The sequence below is a fragment of the Amblyraja radiata genome, chromosome 23, assembly GCF_010909765.2.
Source record: "Amblyraja radiata isolate CabotCenter1 chromosome 23, sAmbRad1.1.pri, whole genome shotgun sequence".
Lineage (NCBI taxonomy): Eukaryota > Metazoa > Chordata > Chondrichthyes > Rajiformes > Rajidae > Amblyraja > Amblyraja radiata.
Window position 1 is genome coordinate 6,166,822 of NC_045978.1, and position 26,408 is coordinate 6,193,229.

Below are 26,408 nucleotides of genomic sequence, written 5' to 3' on the forward strand. Positions count from 1 at the left end.
CAGACCCTTCAGCCCACCAGGTCTGCACTGACCAGCGATCCCTGCTCATTCACACTATCCTACACACACTAGGGACAATTTACACTTAGACCAAGCCAATTAACCGACAAACCCGCACGTCTTTGGAGTGTGGGAGGGACCAGAAGATCTCGGAGAAAACCCACACAGTCACGGGGAGAACGTACCAACTCCGTACAGACAGCACCCGTAGTCGGGATCGAACCCGGGTCTCTGGCGCTGCATGCGCTGTAAGGCACCAACTCTACCGCTGCGCCACCGTGCTGCCCTGATTGAACGGTGCAGTTTGGAAACAGGCCCTTCAGCCCACCAGATCCATGATAGAAACATAGAAACATAGAAACATAGAAATTAGGTGCAGGAGTAGGCCATTCGGCCCTTCGAGCCTGCACCGCCATTCAATATGATCATGGCTGATCATCCAACTCAGTATCCCGTACCTGCCTTCTCTCCATACCCTCTGATCCCCTTAGCCACAAGGGCCACATCTAACTCCCTCTTAAATATAGCCAATGAACTGGCCTCGACTACCCTCTGTGGCAGGGAGTTCCAGAGATTCACCACTCTCTGTGTGAAAAAAGTTCTTCTCATCTCGGTTTTAAAGGATTTCCCCCTTATCCTTAAGCTGTGACCCCTTGTCCTGGACTTCCCCAACATCGGGAGCAATCTTCCTGCACAATCACCTGTTCACAACAGTTCATGAGTGTTTCATTGTTGTATTGACAACGGAATAATGAAATTCTTACCTGCAGCCGCATTACAGGTGTCTAACTACAGAACTCATGAATGAATGAAGAAGGACCCTGACACGAAATGTCCTGATCCATCCTTGTTCTCCAGAGATGCTGCCTGACCCGCTGAGTTACTCCAGCACTTTGTGCCGATCTTCAGTATGAACCAGCATCTGCAGTTCCTTTCTGCACAATAACCACAATGTTATCCCACTCTCACATCCAGTCGTGCTGAGTTACTCCAGCATTTGGTGTCTGTCTTCAGTGATAAACCTGTTGACAGCTTCACTCTAAAGGAACACCTATCGGGATCAACGGGCTAAGACTATGCAAATAATTTACTTGATGTTGATAAATGAGTTGTTCTCTGTGGGAAGAGTATCCATTCTGCACTGACAGATACTGCCTGCTGGTAAAATTGTCATTAACTGATGTAGACAAAAGTGCTGGAGAAACATAGAAACATAGAAAATAGGTGCAGGAGTAGGCCATTCGGCCTTTCAATATGATCATGGCTGATCATCCAACTCAGTATCCTGTACCGGCCTTCTCTCCATACCCCCTGATCCCTTTAGCCACAAGGGCCACATCTAACTCCCTCTGAAATATAGCCAATAAACTGGCCTCATCTACATTCTGTGGCAGAGAATTCCAGAGATTCACCACTCTCTGTGTAAAAAATGTTTTTCTCATCTCAGTCCTAAAAGATTTCCCCCTTTATCCTTAAACTGTGACCCCTTGTTCTGGACTTCCCCAACATCGGGAACAATCTTCCTGCATCTACCCTTTCCAACCCCTTAAAATTTTTGTAAGTTTCTATAAGATCCCCCCTCAATCTTCTAAATTCTAGCGAGTACAAGCCGAAACTCAGTGGGTGAAGCAGCATCTATGGAGCGAAGGAATAGGTGACGTTTCAGGTCGAGACCCTTCTTCAGACTGATGATTTTTCGATTTTTCCAGCATCTGCAGTTCTTTCTTAAATATTAACTGAAGTAGTTTAGTTTAGAGATACAGCGCTGAAACAGGCCCTTCGGCCCACCAAGTCTGCGCCGACCAGCGATTAACCCCGAACGTTAACTCTATCCTAGGCACACCAGGGACAATTTACAATTTTACCAAGCCGATTAACCTACAAACGTGTACAGTATGTCTTTGGAGTGTGGGAAACCGGAGCACCCGGAGAATAGCCGCAAAGGTCACGGAGAGAATGTACAAACTCCATGCAGACAGCACCCATGGTCAGGATCGAACCCGTGTCTCTAGCGCTGTAAGGCAGCTACTCTACCGCTGCCACCGATGGTAGAAATGTTTAATCAATGTAATGGGTTGTTTGTATAAATGTCCTCATGATGACCAAAAAATTGTTATTAAATGTATAATTAGATTGTTTTATTGTCATGGGACTCGAAACGGAACAATTAAATTTTCAAACAAATCTATCAGTAGATATAAGGAACTGCTGATGCTGGTTTATAGAGAAAAAAGTGCTGGAGTAACTCTATGGGTCAGGCACGGACTCGGTGGGCCGAATGGCCTGTTTCCATGCTGTATCTCTAAACTAAACTAAAATACCACCCCCAATTAGCAGCTGTACAGATATAGTCTACTGAAGCCGTATGCAAGAGGCACATTTTCCAAGTCCAGTTCAGGCTCGGGTTGCTATGAGCGGTGCCCGATCCAGGCTAGCTCCAGGCTGCTACAGGACCTCCAGTCATCGCCTTCCTCAGTCGATCAGCAACGGACGCCCCTCTCCTCGTACGTTAGCCTTTGTTCCCTGGTAGTAACCTCGCACAGTTGACCTCAAGGGCGCGGAAGGCCAGACCCCGATCTCTCTAGGTTGGGCTTCTGCAAAGGCCCAGCAAAGTAGCCTGTGATTTTACCACCATGAAAAGGTAGCCAAGTAGGGTTGCCAACGGTCCCGTATTAGCCGGGACATCCCGTATATTGGGCTACATTGATTTGTCCCGTACGGGACCGCCCTTGCCCTTGTTCCGTATTTGACTGCAACTATTCGGTCGAGGGGTCTGTCAGGGTCGGAGAGCCGCGTCCGGCCACGCCCCACCCATCCCGACGTAGTGCAGCCTATGGAGTGCAGCAGCAGTGCCTCACCAGTGGGCCCGTCGGTCAGCAGCCCAGCCAGCTGTCCGACCTTCGGACCTTCGCTTACCGCCGACACCACCACCACCACCCCTCCTTCTCATGGCCGATCATCGGTTCATGAGTTGGATGGGTGCCGGCCCAGGCCAAAACGCCTCAGCTGGCCCGCCGGCTGGGCTTTGTGTGCAGTCCAGCACCCGGGGCCAACTCATCATTCACCCAGCCACGACCGAGTGGGTCAACGAATTGCCGTTGGGAATTTGTCCCGTATTTTGACCTTTTGTCCCTTATTTGGGAGTGAGAAAGTTGCCGACCCTAAAGCCACGAGAGCTGGAACAAATTGCGATTAGTAGAGGCACCGATGTAGAGTTCCATCATTTAAAGTTATATAAAGTGCAGCTGTTTCCAGAACAGAAGGCGGGTGTGTTGTGTCTGGGACACACACCAGGAACTGACTGGAAGCTTTTTTTTTTCCATTAGCTGCTACCCATGTGCGATTCATCTTGTGTCGGTTTCTACTGAATCCATTCTATCACCGGTTTTTGAAGTCTCGCACCTCAGGGTTTGAAGGAAGAGATAGCAAAGGTTCCAGCTAGAGTTTTGAATGCTCTCCAAGTTCCTAGTCGAGCGGCATGAATGCAGGACGAAGAACGGTACAGCACAAGGGCCGGTGGCTTCGACCCACAATGTCCGAGCTGAACATGATGCCGTTAAACTATTCTCCTCTGCCTGCCCGTGATCCATACACCTCCATTACCTGCCTATCCAAAAGATTAGTGCGGCATGGTGGCGCAGGGGTAGAGTTGCTGCCTTCCAGCGCTTGCAGTGCCAGAGACCCGGGTTCGATCCTGACTACGAGTGCTGTCTGTACGGAGTTTGAACGTTCTCCCCGTGACCGGTGTGGGTTTTCTCCGAGATCTTTGGTTTTCTCCCACACTCCAGGTGTGTAGGTTAATTGGCTTGGTGTATGTGTAAAGTGCCCTTAGTGCAAGGGTTCCCAACCTGGGGTAAATTTCACCAACCCAGGGGGTAAATTTGTTGATTCTGGAATTGTACATATTTGTTTCTCATTGACTGGACTGTGTTTGGTTGTGGTCTACCGGTATCTGTTCATCATTAGTTGTTCATGAATAAGTGAAATAACATTGATATGTGTTATTAAAGTTGCCAGGGGTAAACGGGACGACAAATGTTGGGAACCCCTGCGTAGTGGGTGTAGGATAGTGTTAATGTGCGAGGGTCGCTGGTCGGCGGAGACCCGGTGGGCCGAAGGGCCTGTTACCGTGCTGTATCTCTAAACTAAACTAAACTAAACTAAACTCATGGTTCCTCTTCCCCGCTCTGGTTAGTCCCCGCTACCTCTGCTGATGCCCCAACTTATTCTGCGCTGGAGGTGACGGGTGTCCTTGAATGTTCTCAACATCCATTGGATGACGTGTTTTATTTCTGCTGGCAGCAGAGATCAGACGACTGTCGAAGTGCTCAGTCATGATTGTGCCTTGACACATATATGGGAGGCTTTAGGATTGGGAACGATTAGTAAAGATTATATATTTTTCCCCCCCCCAAAAAATTTAAATCAATTATTTACAAGACTAATATGTGCAATACAAAACAATGGCAACAAACCCAACACAACAGCACGAAGTAAAATAAATATCCTTAAATATCAAATATGCTGAAAATTAAACAGCTCTGTTACAATCTTGTGTCAAGGATGCATTCCACACCCCGCATTAGTCAAGATAGTTGGTCGTTGAGGTGATGACTTGAGGTGCAGCTGGTAAGATGTGACACTTGAAGATAGATTATTCATTGACCACGATCATTGATACGGGGTCAGGCAACGTCTTACAATGCTGCATTGAGGAGCTCAGGGCTTGTAGATTCACGGGAGGTTGCCTGTCGACTGTAGTTTGGTGATGGGCTGCTGATTGACTGGAGATTGACTGCCTAGTTACCTCACTACTTTTCCACAAGGAAGCCGTTTGAAACTTCAGCAAATACAATGATTGCCGGTTTGCATGCGCTGTGCTCTACGGAGTGTGTTCGACCGTCCCGACGTCTGAGTTTAGATCATCCTGACGAGAGGGCCTGTACATCCGGCCGTCCATGGCGGCGACTATGGAGGGTCTATGGCCCCGACCACGGATGAACAAAGGAGGAGGACTGACTGAACTTTGTTGCCTTCCACCACAGTGAAGAATGTTTGTGTTAAATTCTATTGTGTATTGTGTGTTCTTTTTTTTAGTGTATTGCTGCTGGCAAATTCATTTCACTGCACCTTGGTTGGTGCATGTGACAAATAAATTTGACTTTGACTTTAACTTTAACTTTGATTTTGACACCGCCATGCACCAGCTCCAGCACCAGCGGGCCCTCGCTCTGCCTCTCTCACAGCTCCGGGCCTCGCTCGCTCGGACCTGCAATGGACTTTGATTTGAGTCCTGGAATGGACTCGAATTTGATTTGAGTATAGGAGCAGGGAGGTTCTACTGCAGTTGTACAGGGTCTTGGTGAGACCACACCTGGAGTATTGCGTACAGTTTTGGTCTCCAAATCTGAGGAAGGACATTATTGCCATAGAGGGAGTGCAGAGAAGGTTCACCAGACTGATTCCTGGGATGTCAGGACTGTCTTATGAAGAAAGACTGGATAGACTTGGTTTATACTCTCTAGAATTTAGGAGATTGAGAGGGGATCTTATAGAAACTTACAAAATTCTTAAGGGGTTGGACAGGCTAGATGCAGGAAGATTGCTCCCGATGTTGGGGAAGTCCAGGACAAGGGGTCACAGCTTAAGGATAAGGGGGAAATCCTTTAAAACCGAGATGAGAAGAACTTTTTTCACACAGAGAGTGGTGAATCTCTGGAACTCCCTGCCACAGAGGGTAGTCGAGGCCAGTTCATTGGCTATATTTAAGAGGGAGTTAGATGTGGCCCTTGTGGCTAGGGGGATCAGAGGGTATGGAGAGAAGGCAGATACGGGATACTGAGTTGGATGATCAGCCATGATCATGTTGAATGGCGGTGCAGGCTCGAAGGGCCGAATGGCCTACTCCTGCACCTAATTTCTATGTTTCTATGGACCTCAGCACCGTCCGACTGCTTATTTCCAGTTCTTCTCCCCCGAGGCTCCAATACAGCATTGAAAACCGGGATGTCTCCACAACCACCCATTGTGTTCTGTTTTCCAGCAGCGTTCAGGAACGACGTGAGAACCGAAGGCAGCCACGATCCCCTTCCCTCAACTAATGAGTGCGGACTTGTGAAGCAAAAGCGAGCCGCCTATTTTTGTTCCCACAGAGAGGTGGGTGAATGCTGAGCAGAGAACAGGTCAAAGTGGCAGTGCCACATATGTCTGTTTTATTTACAGTTTGAAGCTGTATTTTAACATTCAACTAAATGGAAAGAATCAAATGGTGATCCGTGGGATCAATTGAACATAAGGGCAGGGTACAGAAGCCATTGAGAGAGAGAGAGAGAGAGAGAGTTTGTAATAAAATAATACTTAGCTGAGAAGGACACAAACAATGCCGGGAATAAAGTCAAAGCAAATGTCCTGGCAGCCCAGAGGGGTTTTAATTTGTATGTTATCTATACCATTCCACTCAGTCCCCTCAGCTTGATGAACACCTACAGCTCATTAAATATGTACACAAAAACTGTTCCCAGAGATTTCTGGACTTGAATAACTGTCAGATGGATTCCAAAGTAGGTGTCCATCATACACACATTGAACAAGTCACACAGTATGAGTTTGCTAGACTGTGGTTCGCTTGACGTGAGGTCTTTCAATTAGATAAGCTGGCGAGACGGAGCTCATAACCTTGGTGTCGAATTAGCCACGGACACAGATATCAACCTGTTCAAATCTGATACAGCGCAGGAACAGGCCCTTCGGCCCCACCGAGTCCGTGCCGACCAGCGATCACCCTGCACACTCACACTATCCCACACACACCAGGGTCAATTTACAATTTCACCAAAGCCAATTAGCATCTACAAACCTGTGCTCAGGGTTGAGAGGGAAAAATAGATCAGCCATGGCAGAGTAGACTTGATGGGCCGAATGGCCTAATTCTGCTTCTATAATTTATGAGCTTATGAAATGGAAACAGGCCCTTCAGCCCATCGAGTCTGCGCCGACCAGCAATGACACTAGCACTATCCGACACAACAGGGACAATTTACAATCTTTACCGAAGCCAATGAAGCCAATGAAGCCACCAACCTGTACGTCTTTGGAGTGTGGGAGGAAACAGGAGCACCCGGAGAAAAACCCAGGCAGGTCACAGAGAGAAGGTATAGACTCCAGCAACTCTACCGCTGCGCCACCGTTCCGCACCAAATTATTTTTGACGTAAAAATAACTGGCAAACAATGCAGCCTACGCATTAAGGAATGACTGGATAACTTGGGTTGTGCAAAGAATCCAGAAATGTTGGCATTGGAACTTTGCAAAGGGCGGCACGGTGGCGCAGCGGTAGAATTGCTGCCTTACAGCGCTTGCTGCGCAGGAGACGTGTGTTCGACCCCGACTATGGATGCTATCCGTACGGAGTTTGCCCTTTCTCCCCGTGACCGCGTGGGTTTTCATCGGTTTCCTCCCGCATTCCAAAGACGTACAGGTTTGTAGGTTAATTAACTTGCTATAAATGTAAATTGTCCCTAGTGTGCGTAGGATGGTATTAATGTGCGGGGATCGCTGGTCGGTGGGGACTCGGTGGGCCGGAGGGCCTGTTTCCACGCCGTATCTCTCAACTAAACTAAACTAACAACTCTTAAACGACACTGTCGTATCTGCCTCCACCACTGTCACCACTCTCCCGGTACACACCGCTGTCTGCGTGTGAATGCCTGCCCCGCACATCTCCATTAAACTGGACGTGAGACTTGTTTTGGAGATAGAAGGTTTGTTTGTTCATCATCTGGCACTTGCTGGCCATTTTCCAGTTTTCCTTCCCTCCCGCACTTCACATTGACGTGACATTCAGTCAATTTTCCTGAACCTTATCTTTACTCAGCACGTCAAGTTTAGACGACAATTCATTTGTTCATCTTTCTGCTTGTCACATTTATTACAGTTTGCACTCCTTCTGAACTCTGTGATTTATAGGCTGCCATCTTTGTAAGCGCTGAGCTGGTTTTGTTTAAATCTCCTTCTTGTTTTTTTTAAATCTCCTTCTTCCTGTGGAACACCTATCAGTTGGCTTCTAATATCATGGGATGTGGCTGTGGCAATTGGAATGAAATATTAAAAGCAGCTCACACCTTGGATGAACAGTAACTCGCTGAGCAGTCGACACCACTTCTCCAACCATACACCACACAGCAGACTGGAGATCCAGCACCTCATAGTCATGGCCATAGAGTCACACAGCAAGGAAACAGGCCCTTCAGCCCAACTTGCCCAGGCCGACCAACTACAGTAGTCCCACCTGCCCACACTTGGACAATAATCCTCTAAACTGATCATATCCATGTACCTGGCCAAATGTCTCTTAAGCGTTATGATAGTACCTGCCTCAACTACCTCCTCTAGCAGCTGGTTCCATACACCCACCGCCCTTTGTGGAAAAAAGTTACCCCTCAGGTTCCTGTTCAGTCTTTCCCCTCCCCCTGTAGTATCCTTCTGGGCCTGTCCCACTCCCACTTAGGCGGTTTATCAGCGGACTGCTGGCGGCTGTCAAGTTGCCGGCAGTCGCCTGAAAAATCGGCAACTGGAACGGCGCCTGTCAGAGTGGAACACACACACACACACACACACACACACACACACACACACACACACACACACACACACACACACACACACACACACACACACACACACACACACACACACACATCGCAGGTGGGGCACAGGGCAAGCGGAGGAGCGCTGTCTGAAATTCACACGGTGCAAAGCCAAGGTGATACAGACACACACCGCGATGAACAGGAATGTTGCCGCGGTAATTAAGACGGCTAGCACAGTGTACGGTAAGTCCTTTAAAAGGGGGGGGGGGAATAGAAGGGGGAGAAGGAGTGGAGAAGGAATGGAGACAACTTTTAAGAAGCCAGAGATACACGGCTGTGAAGCTCGGCGGACATTTAACATTACCGGTCGGTTTTCCTTGGTTCTGAAAACTCCTGCTTACGTTTTTTTCCCCAATGAGTCAATGAAAATGCCCGGTCAGCAAAGGCGATGAACTAAAACTACCTACAGCTACCTCGACTACCCATAACTACATGGCTACCCCACTACAACTGCAGGACTATCGGATACAGGATTATTGATTTTCTCCATGGCGACCAATTTTGGGTCACAGAAATTTTTTTCAACATGTTGAAAAATTTGCGGCGACCATACTGAGGCCGCGACTATTTCCCAGAATGCGGGAACTCCTCGCGACCATGAAGGAGACTCGCCAGAGACCACCGGCGAGCATGTGGCGAGCGCAGAGTCTCCTGCATTCGCCTAAAATGTCGCCTAAGTGGGACAGGCCCATAAGGGGGCGAGATGGGGTAGATATTGAAATGTTTACACTCACAAGTGAGTCACAAACAAGGGGACCTAGCTAGAAAATAAGGATCATGTGTTGGAAGGAACTGCAGATGCTGGTTTACACTGAAGACAGACACAAAAAGCTGGAGTAACTCAGTGGGACAGGCAGCATCTCTGGAGAGAAAGAATGGGTGATATTTCGGGTCGAGACCCTTCAGGAAATAAGGGCAGTCACTTAAACCTGAAGATGTAAAAACATCATCTCTCGAAGGGCAGTGAATCTTTGGAATTGTAGTGGAGGCTGGATCATTGAATGTATTACAAATGGAAGGATTGGGCATAGGTTTAAGGTAAGTGAAAATGTCAAATGTATTGCTTTACGATGTGGGCTCCTAGGAATTTCACCAGTGTTATGGAGGATTTATTTCTCAATTTACTTTATATAGAATTTGACCCTATTATATGCAGGCTATGAAGTCAGTTTTTATTGTATGAAAGTGTTGGATTGTTAGTGATTTGCTTTCTCTGTTATTTTTTGAGATTGTCCCTGCTAATCACTGACTTTGATGATAATTCTGAAGGGAGGTAAAATAGTCTGATGAGTGCATGAAATCTTTGCATATTACAACAGTAAGCAAATCTCCTTTATTTTATGCTAACATTAACGATACAGGTAAATGTCTATTGAATGAAATGGAAGATTTAATGGGGGATGTGTACAATACATCTCCGCCTGAAACACAACATGGGCGGCGTGGTGACTCAGCTGCCTTACAGCGCTTAAAGCGCCAGAGACCCGGGTTCAATCCTGACTACGGCTGCTGTCTGTACGGAGTTTGTACGTTCTCCCCGTGACCGCGTAGGTTTTCTCCGAGATCTTCAGTTCCAAAGACGTACTGGTGTGTAGGTTAATTGGCTTGGTATAAATGCAAACAAATTGTCCCAAGTTTGTGTAGGACAGTGTTAGTGTGCGGGGATCACTGGTCGGCGCAGAGTCGGTGGGCCGAAGGGCCTGTTTCCACGCTGTATCTCTAAACTAAACTAAACTCATATAACCAAGTGATGGAATTCCCAAGTATTATTTGTTTCAAATCCCCAGTGCGATACATCTCGGAGCTCCCTGCTTCATTTGTGTCCAGAGTCATATCGACAACTTCGCAGACATTTCAATGAATGTTATTGATGGCTTAGACTTTGAGAAATAAATCAATCCCACCTACCAATAAATTGCCACTTCTGAAGAAGGAATCAATGAGGTTGGAGCCTGGCTATAGAAATTAGTTGGTGCAAATGCAGCGTTATACAGGAGACAATGTATAACAGTGATGAATTGCCTTTCAGTGAATCCTGCCATCGATGATAATTAATTTCCCTTTATACCTATCAAATGAATATATACAGTTACATTTGCACTTTCGTAAATGCTTTCAGAGCTGCCCAGACAGATTCTGCTGTCTAATTTTCTCAGTAAACATAACACGTGTAACACAATGTAATCTTTTGGTAGTCACATCACGCCTAATCTAAAATGGCCAAACTCCAATTTACGGAGATTGCCATCTTCATATATTAGTTAAGACTTTTGATGTCTGGAAAATGTCGAGAAGTACTTTGGCAGTGCAATTAATCAACAAGGTTAAGATTTCCAGGCACAAAGAGTTCTTAAATTTCATACACTTCCCCGAATTCCACATAACTTTATTTCCTCCAAGGTGAATTATATTTTGCCGAAGGCTTTCTCAATGCGAGCAACCTTCAGAAACATCTTAATTAGGTTTCTTCAGCATAATGTTCTTTCCAGAAATTTATATTGCCTCTTTTTTTGTTTTTCTTCTCATCTGAACATTTAATCATTTCATTATTAATTAATGATTTACAAAAATAACAATGAATAAAGTTTTAAGCTGGCTGGTTTGTAGGCTTTTGCCTTCCTTTTGGAAACTCATGATGATACTTTATTGCCATCTGCACCTATGCACACAGAGTTACAGAGTGATACAGTGTGGAAACAGGTCCTTCGGCCCAACTTGCCCACACATGTCCCAGCTACACTAGTCCCATCTGCCTGTGCTTAGTCCATATCCCCCCAAACCTGTCCTATCTATGTACCTGTCTAACGGTTTCTTAAATGTTGGGAGAGTCCCTGCTTCAACTACCTCCTCTGGCAGCTTGTTCCATCCACCCACCGCCATTTGTGTGAAAAAGTTGCCCCTCAGATTCCTATTAAATCTTTTCCCCTTCACCTTGAACCTATGTCCCCTGGTCCTCGATTCCCTTACTCTGGGCAAGACTACTTGGATACTGAGATCAGCGTGAAGAAGGGTCCCGATCTGAAATGTCATCTGTCCATTTCCCTCCTCAGATGCTGCCTGACCCACTGAGTCCCTCCAGTACTTTGTTTTTCCACAAGACTATGGTGAAACTCGGAAGTCAATGAACCTGCAAACCTGCACGTCTTTGGAGTGTGGGAGGAAACCGGAGCACTTGGAGGAAACCCACGTGGTAAAAGGGAGAAGGTCCAAACTCCGTACAGACAGGACCCATAGTCAAGTTCGAACCCGGATATCCGGCGCTGTGAGGCAACAACTCTGCCGCTGCGCCAGCCTTAAATATAGGTGTAAGGAGGAGGGAATATGGAGAGAAATGAGCGCAAATCCAGGTGGGTTACAGGAGAGGGAGAGCGAAGGAAAAATAGCTATTGAAGTTTGACCCGCTTGAAAAGAAAATACTTAACTTCATTATGTAAGTTCCAAAAGAATGACATTTCTGCAGAATGACGTACTTTAGCAACAGTTAAGATGTTTTAACTTAGCTGGCCCCGCTGTAAAGGTTATGGACTCATGACTAACGGCTCTGGTTTCCGTTTGATCACTAAGATGCATTCCACTGCTTCTCAGACTAAACAATATAAGATTATAAATCCAATTCTCTTTGTAAAAGGGGATTAATTTAATTATAAAGAGCATGTTTTTTTTCCATTCATTTATCATTAAGCGATTTAAGATCTTGGAATTCTTTCTCTATAAGTGGAGGTTGCTATATCAGAATACACTCGCATTGGACATACTTCTACAATATAAACCCCTGTTCAGATTACACATACGTTCTAGAAGGCAAGACACTGTCTAATTGTTCAATGGGGACTCATTTGTTGAAAATGAGGAGACTTTAAGAAGTCAAATTACCTTAATAATAATAATAATACATTTTATTTATGGGCGCCTTTCAAGAGTCTCAAGGACACCTTACAAAAATTTAGCAGGTAGAGGAAAAACATGTAAGGGGAATGAAATAAATAGTAGAGACATGACTAGTACACAAAGTAAAGACAGAATTCAATACAAAACACAATATGAGGCAATTAATGCACATATGAAAAGGGAGGGGGACGTGGGGCTAAGGATAGGCAGAGGTGAAGAGATGGGTCTTGAGGCGGGACTGGAAGATGGTGAGGGACACGGAATTGCGGATCAGTTGGGGGAGGGAGTTCCAGAGCCTGGGAGCTGCCCTGGAGAAGGCTCTGTCCCCAAAACTGCGGAGGTTGGACTTGTGGATGGAGAGGAGACCGGCTGATGTGGATCTGAGGGACCGTGAGGGTTGGTAGGGGGAGAGGAGGTCAGTGAGATATGGGGGGGCAGATGGTGGAGGGCTTTGTAGGTGAGGATCAGGATTTTGTAGTTGATCCGGTGGGAGATGGGAAGCCAGTGAAGTTGTTTGAGGACTGGAGTGATGTGATGCCAGGATTTGGTGTGGGTGATGAGTCGGGCGGCTGCGTTCTGGACCAGTTGGAGTCGGTTGATGTAGGTGGAGCTGATGCCAAGGAGAAGTGAGTTGCAGTAGTCCAGTCGGGAGGAGATGAAGGCATGGATGAGTCTTTCAGCAGCGGGAGGTGTGAGAGAGGGTCTGAGTATAAGGAATTAGAAAGGGCTTTTTAAATAGTGAAAGGCTTGGATGGAGTGGATGTGGAGAGGATGTTTCCACCAGGCCTCCACAGCCTTCTGTGGCAATGAATTCCACAGATTCACCACCCTCTGACTAGAGAAATCCCTCCTCATCTCCTTCCTAATGGAACGCCCTTTAATTCTGAGGCTATCTTGGACCAGAGGTCATAGCCTCAGAATTAAAGGGCGTTCCATTAGGAAGGAGATGAGGAGGGATTTCTCTAGTCAGAGGGTGGTGAATCTGTGGAATTCATTGCCACAGAAGGCTGTGGAGGCCAGGTCAATTGATATTCTCGAGGCATAGATAGATAGAATCTTGATTAGTTTGGGTGTCATGGGGTTATGGGGAGAAGGCAGGAGAATGGGGTTAGGAGGGAGAAATAGATCAGCCATGATTGAATGGCGGAGTAGACTTGATGGGCCGAATGGCCTAATTCTGCAACCTGTCACTTACGACCTTAGGGAAGTGCTGGAATAACTCAGCAGGTCAGGCAGCAACTCTGGAGAACATGGATCCACGCTGTTTGGGGTCAGGACCATTCTTCGGACTGATTGCAGGTCCCAAAACATCACCTATCCATGACCTCCAGAGGTGCCGCCTAACCTGCGTAGTTATAGTTTTGTTTCGTTTAGAGATACAGCACGGAAACAGGCCCTTCGGCCCACCGGGTCCGTGCCGACCAGCGATCGCCGCACATTAACACTATCCTACGCCCACTAGGGACAATTAACCTACTAAGCTGTACGTCTTTGGGAGGTGGGAGGAAACCTGAAGATCTCGGAGAAAACCCACGCAGGTCACGGGAAGAACGTACAAGCTCTGTACAGACAGCACCCGTAGTCGGGATTGAACCCGGGTCTCCGGCGCTGCATTCGCTGTAAGGCAGCAACTCTACCGCTGCGCCACCATGACTACTCCAGCACTTTGTACCCTTTGTCTTTTAAGCAGCATCAACACTTTCTACTGGATAACATGGGCACTATTTTTACTGGTAAAATGCAAAGCTGCACATTTTCCTTGTTTCGACATACGTCTCTCATAGTCCACCTGCCATGTACTGGGAACATGTATAGGATTTGATTAATAGATGTATTTTCAGGCCTTGCTGATGCAGGGAGATGCCACAGCTTTGTTCTTACAGCATTGAAGAGCATTGAAATTGCAGAGGACGCAGCCCAGACCATCGCACAAACCAAACAGAAGAAGGGTCTCGACCCGAAAACTCACCCATTCCTTCTCTCCGGAGATGTTGCCCGTTCCGCTGAGTTACTCCAGCATTTTGTGTCTATCTTCGATTTAAACCAGTTCTTCCCTTCCATTTATACCTCACCCTGCCTCGGGGCAAGGCCAGCAGCATAGTCAAGGACGATTCGCTCCCCGGCCACTCCCTCTTCTCCGCTCTTTCATCGGGCAAAAGGTGCAGAAGTGTGAAAGCGCACACCTCCAGATTCAGGGACTGTTTCTTCCCAGCTGTTATCAGGCAACTGAACCATCCTACCACAACCAGAGAGCAGTGCTGAACTACTATCTACCTCATTGGAGACCCTCGGACTATCTTTGATCAGACTTTACTGGCTTTATCTTGCGCTAAACGTGACTCACGCCATTCCCTTTATCATATGTACACTGTGTATGGCTCGATTGTAATCATGTATGTATTATCTCTCCGCTGACTGGCTAGCACACATCAAAGGCTTTTCACTGTACCTCGGCATCAGTGACATCAAAGTAAAAACACATATTGTAGTCACTGACACATCTCCACACTCACATCTCTCTTTCTTTCTCTCTTTCTCATCCACCCATCTCTGTCAAGATGCCTCTTAAAGCCTCTCCCTGTTCTGTGAAGAGGGCAGATTCAAAATAGATTCACCCAGCAGATGAGCAACCATGAGATACCTAGTAGACAAAAACTCTGAAGAAGCGTCTCGACCCGAAACGTCGCCTATTTCCTTCGCTCCATAGATGCTGCCTCACCCGCTGAGTTTCTCCAGCATTTTTGTCGACCTTCGATTTTCCAGCATCTGCACAGTTCCTTCTCAAACCTGAGATACCTGGTCTCTTGGTGTTCATTGAGTAATAACAGAATCCCTGGCTTCAATTCCCGCCACTAAATGGGCCTGGATAAAGTGGATGTGGAGAGGATGTTTCTGTGAGAGGATGGTGAATTGCCACAGACGGCTGTGGAGGCCAAGTCAATGGATAATTTTAAGGTGGAGGTTGACAGATTCTTGATTAGTACGGGTGTCAGGGGCTATGGGGAGAAGGTAGGAGAATGGGGTTGGGAGGGAGAGATAGATCAGCCATGATTGAATGGCGGAGTAGACTAGAAGGGCCGAATGGCCTAATTCTGCTCCTAGAACTTATGAATTTATGAAGAGAGCGCAGCGATTGTAATCTGGCCATTTACTGTGTCATCTGCCTTCACTCATTCCTCAGCAAAGTAGCACAGGAGTCTCAGAACTGTTGCTGCATTACTGACCAATAACCTCATGGATGTAGAAATAGGGAACAAATAAACATAGAAAACGAGGTACAGGAGTAGGCCATTCAGCCCTTCGAGCTAGCTCCGCCATTCAATATGATCATGGCTGATCATCTAAAATCAGTACCCCGTTCCTGCTTTCCCCCCATAATCCCTTGATTCCGTTAACCCTAAAGGGCCTGTCCCATTTTCAAGACCTAATTCACAACCTCTGCCCTCGACTCATACTCGCAGCATGGTCGTCACGAGGTCGTAGGAGGTCGTAGGTAGGTCCTGATGCAAGTCGTAGGTACTCGTGGCATCAAGTAGGTCGGGGCGTTTTTCTAGCCTGATGAAATATGTCCACGAGTAAAAAAGGTCGTGAATTAGGTCGTGAAAGTGGGACATGCCCCTTACTCTGCAGATGCTAATTAACCAAGGAAGGACACAAAATGCTGGAGTAGCTCAACGGGTCCGACGGCATCGCTGGAGAACAAGGCTTTGTGGCTGTTCAGGTCGGGACTCTTCCACAGACTGATTGTTGCCGGTAAAGATCCTATAGCGGAGCAAGATAGACCACTCCTGCTAAATGCAATGGGCTGACGTGTAGTACGCAACGGAACGGAACGTGGGGCTTTTTTTCATCCATTTCCGTAACCCGACCGGACCCGACCCATATAACCATATAACCATATAACAATTATAGCACGGAAACAGGCCACCTCGACCCTTCTAGTCCGTGCCGAACACGTATTCTCCCCTAGTCCCATATACCTGCGCTCAGACCATAACCCTCCATTCCTTTCCCATCCATATAACTATCCAATTTATTTTTAAATGATAAAAACGAACCTACCTCCACCACCTTCACTGGCAGCTCATTCCACACAGCCACCACTTTCTGAGTAAAGAAGTTTCCCCTCATGTTACCCCTAAACTTCTGTCCCTTAATCCTCAAGTCATGTCCCCTTGTTTGAATCTTCCCTACTCTCAGTAGGAAAAGCTTATCCACGTCAACTCTGTCTATCCCTCTCATCATTTTAAAGACCTCTATCAAGTCCCCCCTTAACCTTCTGCGCTCCAAAGAATAAAGCCCTAACTTATTCAACCTTTCTCTGTAACTTAGTTGCTGAAACCCAGGCAACATTCTAGTAAATCTCCTCTGTACTCTCTCTATTTTGTTGACCCGACCCGACTCGCAGTGTAATCAACGTTGCGGGGGAACAGTTTGTGTTAATAAATTAAAATTCTGAAAATGAGGAGAAGATTTTTACCAAATAACTTTTATTTTTACGAGGATGTTTCCGTAACCGGCTTCCGTCTCCGCGCTAGTATCCTACGGGAACTTTGGTGCGGAGACGGAAGCCAGTTACGGAAATGGGGCCGAACATTACCCATGAATCTGCCTTTGTCTTTTTCATCGAGTGGACTATCTTGCTCGTGATAGGATCTTTGGTTGCCGGGGGTTGGGGTGGGGGTGGATAAAGAAAGGTGGGAGAAGGGGAGGGTCAGGAGAAAATGTGGCCGGCAATAGGTGAACACAGGCCAGAGGGGGTTTTGACAGACAGGTGGTTGGACAAAGGCAGATCATCACTTCAGATCAACACTGCCAGGAATGATTCAAAGTTTCGGACGTTCTTCACCTTCATCGGCAGAACTGTACTGTCGCAGCTGCATGTGCAGGAAGGAACTGCGGATGCTGGTTTACACCGAGGACAGACACAAAATGCTGGAGCAACTCAGCGGGACAGGCAACATCTCTGGAGAGAAGGAATGGGTGAAGTTTCAAGTTGAGACCTTTCTTCAGACTGAGAGTCAGGGGAGAGGGAGACGTAGAGATATGGAGGGGTAAGGTGTGAAAACGGCAGATCAAAGGGGACAATGTTCAAGGAAAATTTAGAAAGACACAAAATGCTGGAGTAACTCAGCTGGACAGGCAGCATCTCCGGAGAGAAGGAATGGGTGACGTTTCAAGAAGGGTCTCGACCCGAAACGTCACCCATTCCTTCTCTTCAGAGATGCTGCCTGTCCCGCTGAGTTACTCCAGCATTTTGTGTCCATCTTCTGTCACAGCTGGCCAGATTCTCATCTCCTCCATCTGCCTCTGGCACGTTGACCTTATCTTTAGCCCTCGGGCAGGAAGGAACTGCAGATGCTGGTTTAAACCGAAGACAGACACAAAATGCTGGAGTAACTCAGCGGGACAGGCAGCATCTCCGGAGAGAAGGAATGGGTGAAGTTTCAGGTCGAGACCCTTCTTCAGACTGATATCTTTATCAGACTGTTACCTTTGGCCCTCCTCCTGTTCTTGGTCCCAGTGCAGGGCCCCAGAGGAGCTTTTAATAAAGTATTTATAACAAGAAGCAATGAAAGGCAGAGTGACTTCAATGCACAGTCACACCTACAATGCTGTTGCATCATGGAACCCAGCGAGCGCACCTGTTAATTAATCCCAAACAATCTCCTGGCAGGAAATTAATGATGTCTTTAATAGTCTGGTATCAAGCCTTGACCTTTCTGTCAAGACAAGTGTGCGGTGCATGCCAAGTGTTACTTGTACATCAATGATTTAGGTTTGCTGATTGCACGCAAAGCAATAACTCTAACCCATATATGTCTCAGAATACAGAAGCTAGGGCAGCGGCACGGTGGCGCAGCAGTAGAGTCGCTACCTCACAGCGCCACAGATCCCGGTTCGATCCTGACTGCGGGTGCTGTCTGTACGGAGTTTGCACGTTCTCCCCCTGACCTGCGTGGATTTTCTCCGGGTGCTCCGGTTTCCTCAAACACTCCAAAGATGCGCAGGTATGTAGGTTAATTGACTTTGGTGAAAAAATTGTAAATTGTCCCTCAAATATAGGGGGATCGCTAGTTGGTGCGGACTCGGTATGCCGAATGGCCTGTTTCCACGCTGTATTTCGAAACTAAACTAAGAATCCAAGCTTAAGCTTAGATTCACTGGACATAGACACAAAAAGCTGGAGTAACTCAGCGGGACAGGCAACATCTCTGGATAGAAGGAATGGGTGACGTTTCGGGTTGAGACCCTTCTTCAGACTGGTTAGGGATAAGGGAAATGAGAGATATACTGTAGATCTCTCTATATCATCGCCTATATCTCTCGTTTCCCTTATCCCAAACCAGCCTGAAGAAGGGTCTCGACCCGAAACGTCACCCATTCCTTCTCTCCAGATATGCTGCCTGTTCCGTTGAGTTACTCCAGCATTTTGTGTCTATCTTCGGTTTAAACCAGCATCTGCAGTTCCTTCCTCCACCATTTAACTAGGCATTTCCTGGTGGGGTTTAGTCACAAGTTATGACTGGAACAATGCATTAGTTTCATGTTTGCCTTCAGCTGGGGTCACTTAACTTTCAAACTGAGCAGCCCTTCTGTGGCGAGTGCCAAATGCAAATTCATTTGACACAAGTATTTCTTCAATATGCTTTCTGGCTAATCTGTTAAATACAGCCTCTTAAATACGTGCCAGTGAATGGTTGCCTGAGAGAGGAATGCTTTCAAAACAATCGTCTGGATTTGGCTATTGATAGCTTTTTTACCAAAGCTTCCTTTTATCAAAGCTCTGTGCTGTGATTAGACCAACTAAAGGAATGCTGGCCACAAACATTCAGGCTATGTCACCAATGTAAGTCGATCATTCCTGCATCCTAACTTGTGACTGTAAATGGAACCAAGTTAGGCTTTACCTGAAGGCATTCAATTACCACTGTTTAGTTTGAGGTAGACAAAAATGCTGGAGAAGCTCAGCGGGTGAGGCAGCTTCTATGTAGCGAAGGAATAGGTGACGTTTGGTCTCTCATTTCCCTTATCCCTAACCAGTCTGCAGAAGGGTCTCAACCCGAAACGTCAACCATTCCTTCGCTCCATAGATGCTGCCTCACCCGCTGAGTTTCTCCAGCATTTTTGTCTACCTACGAATTTTCCAGCATCTGCAGTTCTTTCTTAAACACTGTTTACTTTAGTTTAGTTTAGTTTAGTTTAGTTGACCCTTCAGCCCACCGAGTCCCCACCGATCAGCGGTCCCCGCACATTAACATTATCCCATGCACGCTAGGGATGTGTGGCGTTTTGAGTCGAGACTCTCCTTCAGTCTAAGGAAGGGTCTCGACTCGAAACAATAGACAATGACAATAGGTGCAGGAGTAGGCCATTTGGCCCTTCGAGCCAGCACCACCATTCAATGTGATCATGGCTGATCATCCACAATCAGTACCCAATTTTACATTTTATCACAAGCCAATTAACCTACAAACCCATGGTTCTTTGGAGTGTGGAAGGAAAGCAAAGATCTCAGAGAAAACCCACGCAGGTTACGGGGAGAACGTACAGACAAGCACCTGTAGTCAGGTTCAAACCCGGGTCTCCGGCGCTGTAAGGCAGTTCTCTGCCGCTGTGAACCCTGGCTAAAAGAAATGCTTCTGAATGTAAATGGAACCAATTTAGTATTTCAATAATGTCACTCCTTAATAATACCACCGGCTAAAAGAATGTCTTTCTCCAAAAGAGGAGCGCTGAGACAACTCCTGGGCTGTCGGATGGACACAGCTGATATTTTGGAAGTGGATGGAAGTAGTTTTTGGTTGAATAAGACCAGTGGTAAAACTGTTCATGTTAAAATGAGTTTAGTTTATTGTCACGTGTATCTAGGTGCAGCGAGATTCTTTTTGTTTTTGCGTTCAATCTGGTAAAATCAGACAGCTGTGCGCACCTAGTCAGTACACAAAGAGTCACCGTGTTTCTGGTGCCGACAATGTGAAGCTTCTGTCCCATTTTCCCGAGTTACTCACGAATTCTCCCGAGTTTTCCCCTTGATTCAAACTCGGAGATGCCAGCTGTAGGTACTCGGGGCTATTTGTTTTACTCGTGGACATTTTTCAACATGCTGAAAAAACGTCCCGACTTACCTGATGCCCCGAGTACCTACGGCTGGGATTACGAGCCGCTACGAAATATCTACGGACTCCTACGACCTCTTACTGACTCGCTACGGATTCGCTACGGATATTCTCCGAGTTTGAATCAAGGGGAAAACTCGGGAGAATTTGTGAGTAGCTGAGGAAAGTGGGACAGGGGCTTTACAACCCGTTCATCAAACAGTCTGATCTTCTGCTCCCAGCGGTGAACCAGGCCTGTCACTGCCTCTGTGGCCGCGGATGGGCCCTCCCTACAGGTTCCCCTTCGTTCCCGGTGGCTCCCCTCGCTCTCCGCTGCGCAAATCCCACAACTCTCTTGGCAGCGTCGGGGTCACCCATACTGAGAGTGGTACAGGATGGAAGCAGGCCCTTCGGCCCAACTTGCCCACACCAACCAACATGCCCCATCTACACTAGTCCCACCTGCCTGCGTTTGGCCCATATCCTTCTAAACCGCTCCTATCCATGTACCTGTCCAAATACTTCATTAACATTCTGATAGTCCCTGCCTCAACTACCTCCTCTGGCAGCTCGTTCCATACACCCACCACCATTTGTGTAAGAAAGTTGTCCCTCCGATTCCTATTAAACCTTTCCCTCCTCACAAATCTATGTCCTCTGGTTAGAAGGATGGGTGACGTTTCGGGTCGAGACCCATCTTCAGCGCTGAGTTACTCCAGCATTTTGTGTCTATCTTTAGTTTAAGCCAGCTTCTGCTGTTCCTTCCTACAATATGTCCTCTGGTTCTTGATTCCCTTTCTCAGGGTCATAGGGTCATAAGGTCATACGTGATAGGAGCAGAATTAGGCCATTTGGCCCATCAAGTCTACTCCGCCATCTCTCCCTCCTAATCCCATTCTCCCGCCATTCCCCCACCAGAGTGCATTTACTGTTCATATAATCAGAGTCCTCAGCTGCACTCTAAGTTCGACTCTCTTTACTTTTCAAAGTACAATTTTGTAAAAATATTGCACTCATCTAATCAGTAATTATTTACATCTGGAAAGTTGGTGCCAGCATAAACTGAATGCAAAAACAAAGCGTGCTTGAATAATGATTTACCCCAGGGCATGGCCTTCTTCTATCTGTGTGTTGCATTCGGATTTATCTGAAGCTAGGTTAAAGTCATGACAATTAATTAGCAGAGACTAATTAAATCTCATCGGAGTGGGGAATTTGTAACGCTGCTCTGACATTTTATTGCTTTTCAAATGACGGCCATAACTCACTGCCTGCATTGTTCCAGGCAAACTCTACCCTCATTAAGTAAGAAGGGAGTCATGACCTCTTCAACTAGCAGAAGAATGTTGGTACTTTGCAAACAACAGAAGTCAAGAGGACAGCACTAAGTTGGGCCCAGCGCAAATTGGAGGAACAGCACCTCATATTTCGCTTGGGCAGCCTACACCCCAGCGGTATGAACATTGACTTCTCTAACTTCAAGTAACCCTTGCGTTCCCCCTATCTCCATCCCTCCCCCTTCCTAGTTCTCCGACCAGTCTGACTGTCCCCCTAATTAAATGTTTATCTCTGTTTGCTTTGGTCTCACCTGCTCCCAGCTAACAATGATCACAAAATAACGGGGCAGCATTTCTGGAGAGAAGAAATGGGTGACGTTTCGGGTCGAGACCCTTCTTCAGACTGAAGAAGGGTCTCGAACTGAAGCGTCACCCATTCCTTCCCTCCAGAGATGCTGCCTGTCCCACTGAGTTACTCCAGCATTTTGTGTCTACCTTCGATTTAAACCAGCATCTGCAGTTTTTTCCTATGTCAGGACTTTCATATGAAGAAAGACTGGATATACTCGGCTTGTACTCGCTAGAATTTAGAAGATTGAGGGAGGATCTTATAGAAACTTACAACATTCTTAAGGGGTTGGACAGGCTAGATGCAGGAAGATTGTTCCCGATGTTGGGGAAGTCCAGAACAAGGGGTCACAGTTTAAGGATAAGGGGGAAATCTTTTAGGACCGAGATGAGAAAAACATTTTTCACACCGAGAGTGGTGAATCTTTGGAATTCTCTACCACAGAAGGTAGTTGAGGCCAGTTCATTGGCTATATTTATGACGGAGTTAGATGTGGCCCTTGTGGCTAAAGGGATCAGGGTGTATGGAGAGAAGGCAGGTACAGGACACTGAGTTGGATGATCAGCCATGATCATATTGAATGGCGGTGCAGGCTCGAAGGGCCGAATGGCCTACTCCTGCACCTAATTTCAATGTTTCTATGTTTCTATGTTTCTAACAGTGATGTATTCTACATTTTTCTTCACCTCCGTCTCTTTTGATGTCTCAACCATCAGGCTATTGAACACTACAACCTGGGGCAATACGGTGGCGCAGCAGAAGAGTCGCTGCCTTGCAACGCCAGAGACCCGGGTTCGATCCTGACTACGGGTGCTGCCTGTATCGAGTTTGTACATTCTCCCATAACCTGTGTGGGTTATCTCAGGGTGCTCTGGTTTCCTCCCACACTCCAAAGTCATACAAGTTCGTAGGATAATTGGCCTGGTAAAATTATAAAATGTCCCAAGTGTGTGTAGGGTAGTGTAATTGTGCTAGGATCGCTGGTTGGCATGGACTTGGTGGGCTGAAGGGCCTGTTTACTTGCTGTATCTCTAAACTAAACTAAACTAAACTAAATGGTTACAATGGAACATTGTTTGTCACATGTACCGAGGTACAGTGGGATTTATTTTTAGAGGCAGGAAACATGTTCCCGATGCTGGGGGAGTCCAGAACCAGGGGCCACAGTTTAAGAATAAGGGGTAAGCAATATAGAACGGAGATGTGGAAAAACTTTTTCACACAGAGGGTTGTGAATCTGTGGAATTCCTCTGCCTCAGAAGGCAGTGGAGGCCAATTCTCTGGATGCTTTCAAGAGAGTTAGATAGAGCTCTTCAAAAAGCGGAGTCAGGGGATATGGGGAGAAGGCAGGAGCGGGGTACTGATTGTGGATGATCAGCCATGATCACAGTGGTGCTGGCTCCTGCACCTAGTGTCTATTGTCTACATAGAGTTCAGTACAAGTATCACTATATATCAGCACTTAGATACATCTTAGATAAGCGTCTCAGATACAGTACAAGTGTATAGAAGTCGTACACTGAGACAGTATACGGAGTTGCCAGATTTGTTGCCATGTTGTAAATGCAGGGTTTTTGGCCTAACCACGAAGGCCCGTTGTCCTGGCGACGTTGCAGGGTCGGCCTGGCCAAGCGTAGCCGGGTGGACCTCTGCCGTTGCCCCAACGCTGCACGCCACAGTCACTGAACTCGGTGAATCTGTGCCGACATCTACAGAAGGACACATTTGTAACATGGTCGCCTTTCAACTGTTCTAGGAATCATCCACTGGCCTATGTTTTATTCTGGTTAAGGGAAGGGAATGTCAGCTAATGGCTAAAAAACGATAAATCAGTATGTGTTGACTGATGACATTCGACAAAACGTTAACTTCCAGTTTGTTTGGTCAGATTTGTGGACATCTATTAGTTGGCTTTAGACATTAATTAGCAACAGTCGCTTCTAATTATCTCACACTAGCCTGTGTCATTTATAATTATTTTATTGGGCTGGCGAGAAATAAATCTCCAATTAGCTTGTTTATAAGAGGAGACATCATTTTGATGAATTATATTAACAAAGTGGCGTGCTGCAGCAAGCAAGAATTTCATTGTCCTATCCGGGACACATGACAACAAACTCTCTTGACTTGACTTGATTTGACACGGTGGCACAGCGGTAGAGTTGCTGCCTCACAGCGCCAGAGACCCGGGTTCGAGTCTGACTACGGGTGCTGTCTGTACGGAGTTTGCCCATTCTTCCCGTGACCTGCGTGGGTTTTCTCCGAGTGCTCCGGTTTCCTCCCTCACTCCACACTTGACGGTTAATTGACTTCAGTAAAGATTGTAAATTGTCCCCAGTTTGTGGGATAGGGCACTCGATGGGCCGAAAGGCCTGTTTCCGCACTGTATCTCTAAACTAAGCTAAAATAAACGGAACTAAACTAAACTAAAGCAAAACACAACCCAATTTAAACAGAAATATGCTTATAGAAATATTTCAAATATTCCTTTTAAATTTTAGGAATGATGAAAAATCTGATCTTTAGAACAATAGAATAAATATTTTGAATGTTTTTTTCATTTCAAACTAATTTTGTTAATATGATCCCAGGTCATAAATGTCAAAGTTTTCTGTGTTTAAAGGCCACGTGTTATAGAGATGCACGGAACGCAAATAAACTGTTAAATCGACCTTTCCACTACTTAGTATATTTAATATGGATCTTAGTGATGTATTCTCATGTTAATCAAACAATTAAGCAACAATAGAACTACAGCCCCACAATATTCAAGGAAGGCAAACTAGTTATTAGTAAACACAGCTTGATTTAATGAAGTCAACAGCGTTTTGTTCAAATGTCCAGTTATCAGTGTGTAGGTTGGGCGGCGCAGCGGTAGAGTTGCTGCCTTACAACGCTTGCAGCGCCCGGGACACGGGTTCGCTCTTTGTACGGTCTTTGTACGTCCCCCACCTGTGACCGCGTGGGTTTTCTCCAAGAACTTTGGTTTCCTCCCACACTCCAAAGGCATACAGGTTTGTACGTTAATTGGTTAGATATAAGTGTAAATTCTCCCTAGTGTGTGTGGGGTGGTGTTGATGTGCGGGGATCGCTGGTTGGTGCGCACTCGTTGGGCCAAAGGGCCTGTTTGCACGCTGTATCACTAAACTAATCTAAACTCAACTCAACCCAAGCTGCCAACATGACTCAGATCTCACTCAACAGACAATGCCAAAGTATGACTAACTATTCAAATTTATGGTGACACGACTACTCAAGTGGAGGTGGCTCTATTGGGTAGTGGGAGGTATTTATGTTTAGCTTAGCTTAGGGAAACAGCATGGGAACAAGCTGTTCGGAACTGCAGATGCTCATCCCTTACCATGTTACTAAACGACATCTTAATTAGTGCTGCTAACATCTTCATTATAAATGTGAAATAGAAGGCAAAATGTGACAACATTGAACTTCTGATTTGTCTCTGCCCAACATAATATGTTAATTACGTTCTGACTACGGGTGCTGTCTCCACTGAGTTTGTACGTTCTCCCCGTGACCTGCGTAGGTTTTCTCCGAGATCTCCAGTTTCCTCCCACACTCCGGGTTTATAGGTTAATTGGCTTGGTATAAATGTAAATGTGGCCCCAGTGCGTGTAAGGCAGTGTTAATGTGCGGGGATCGCTGGTTGGTGCAGGACCAGTGGGCCGAAGGGCCTGTTTCCCCGCTGTATCTCTAAACTAAACGAACCTAAATTTATGCATGATATGTTAATGAAATTCACAGCACAGATGATCAAATCTTGTCCTGATGTGATGAATGGAAGCAGGGTTTGATGAAGCACTGCGGTTCATTGCCAAGGTTTCCCAAAATGAAGCATTTGACAATAATCATTATGTTACTTCCCTCTGCAGTTTTTAGTTCACATTCATTGCAGGCTACAATTATTCAATCAATGCTAAGCTAATGGTGCATAAAAACATCTCAATTATCTTAAAGTAGCAGCATATTGCCTAAATAATGCATCCAATACATTTATTTGGGAAGGTTGTTTGCTGTTAAGAATTTTGCATTCACCCAGAAGTAGTTATTCACTGAGTCAATAAGTCTACATTTTCCAATTAAAACGATGCTGGAACAACATACAGTATCTGTTTCTCACTTTAATATG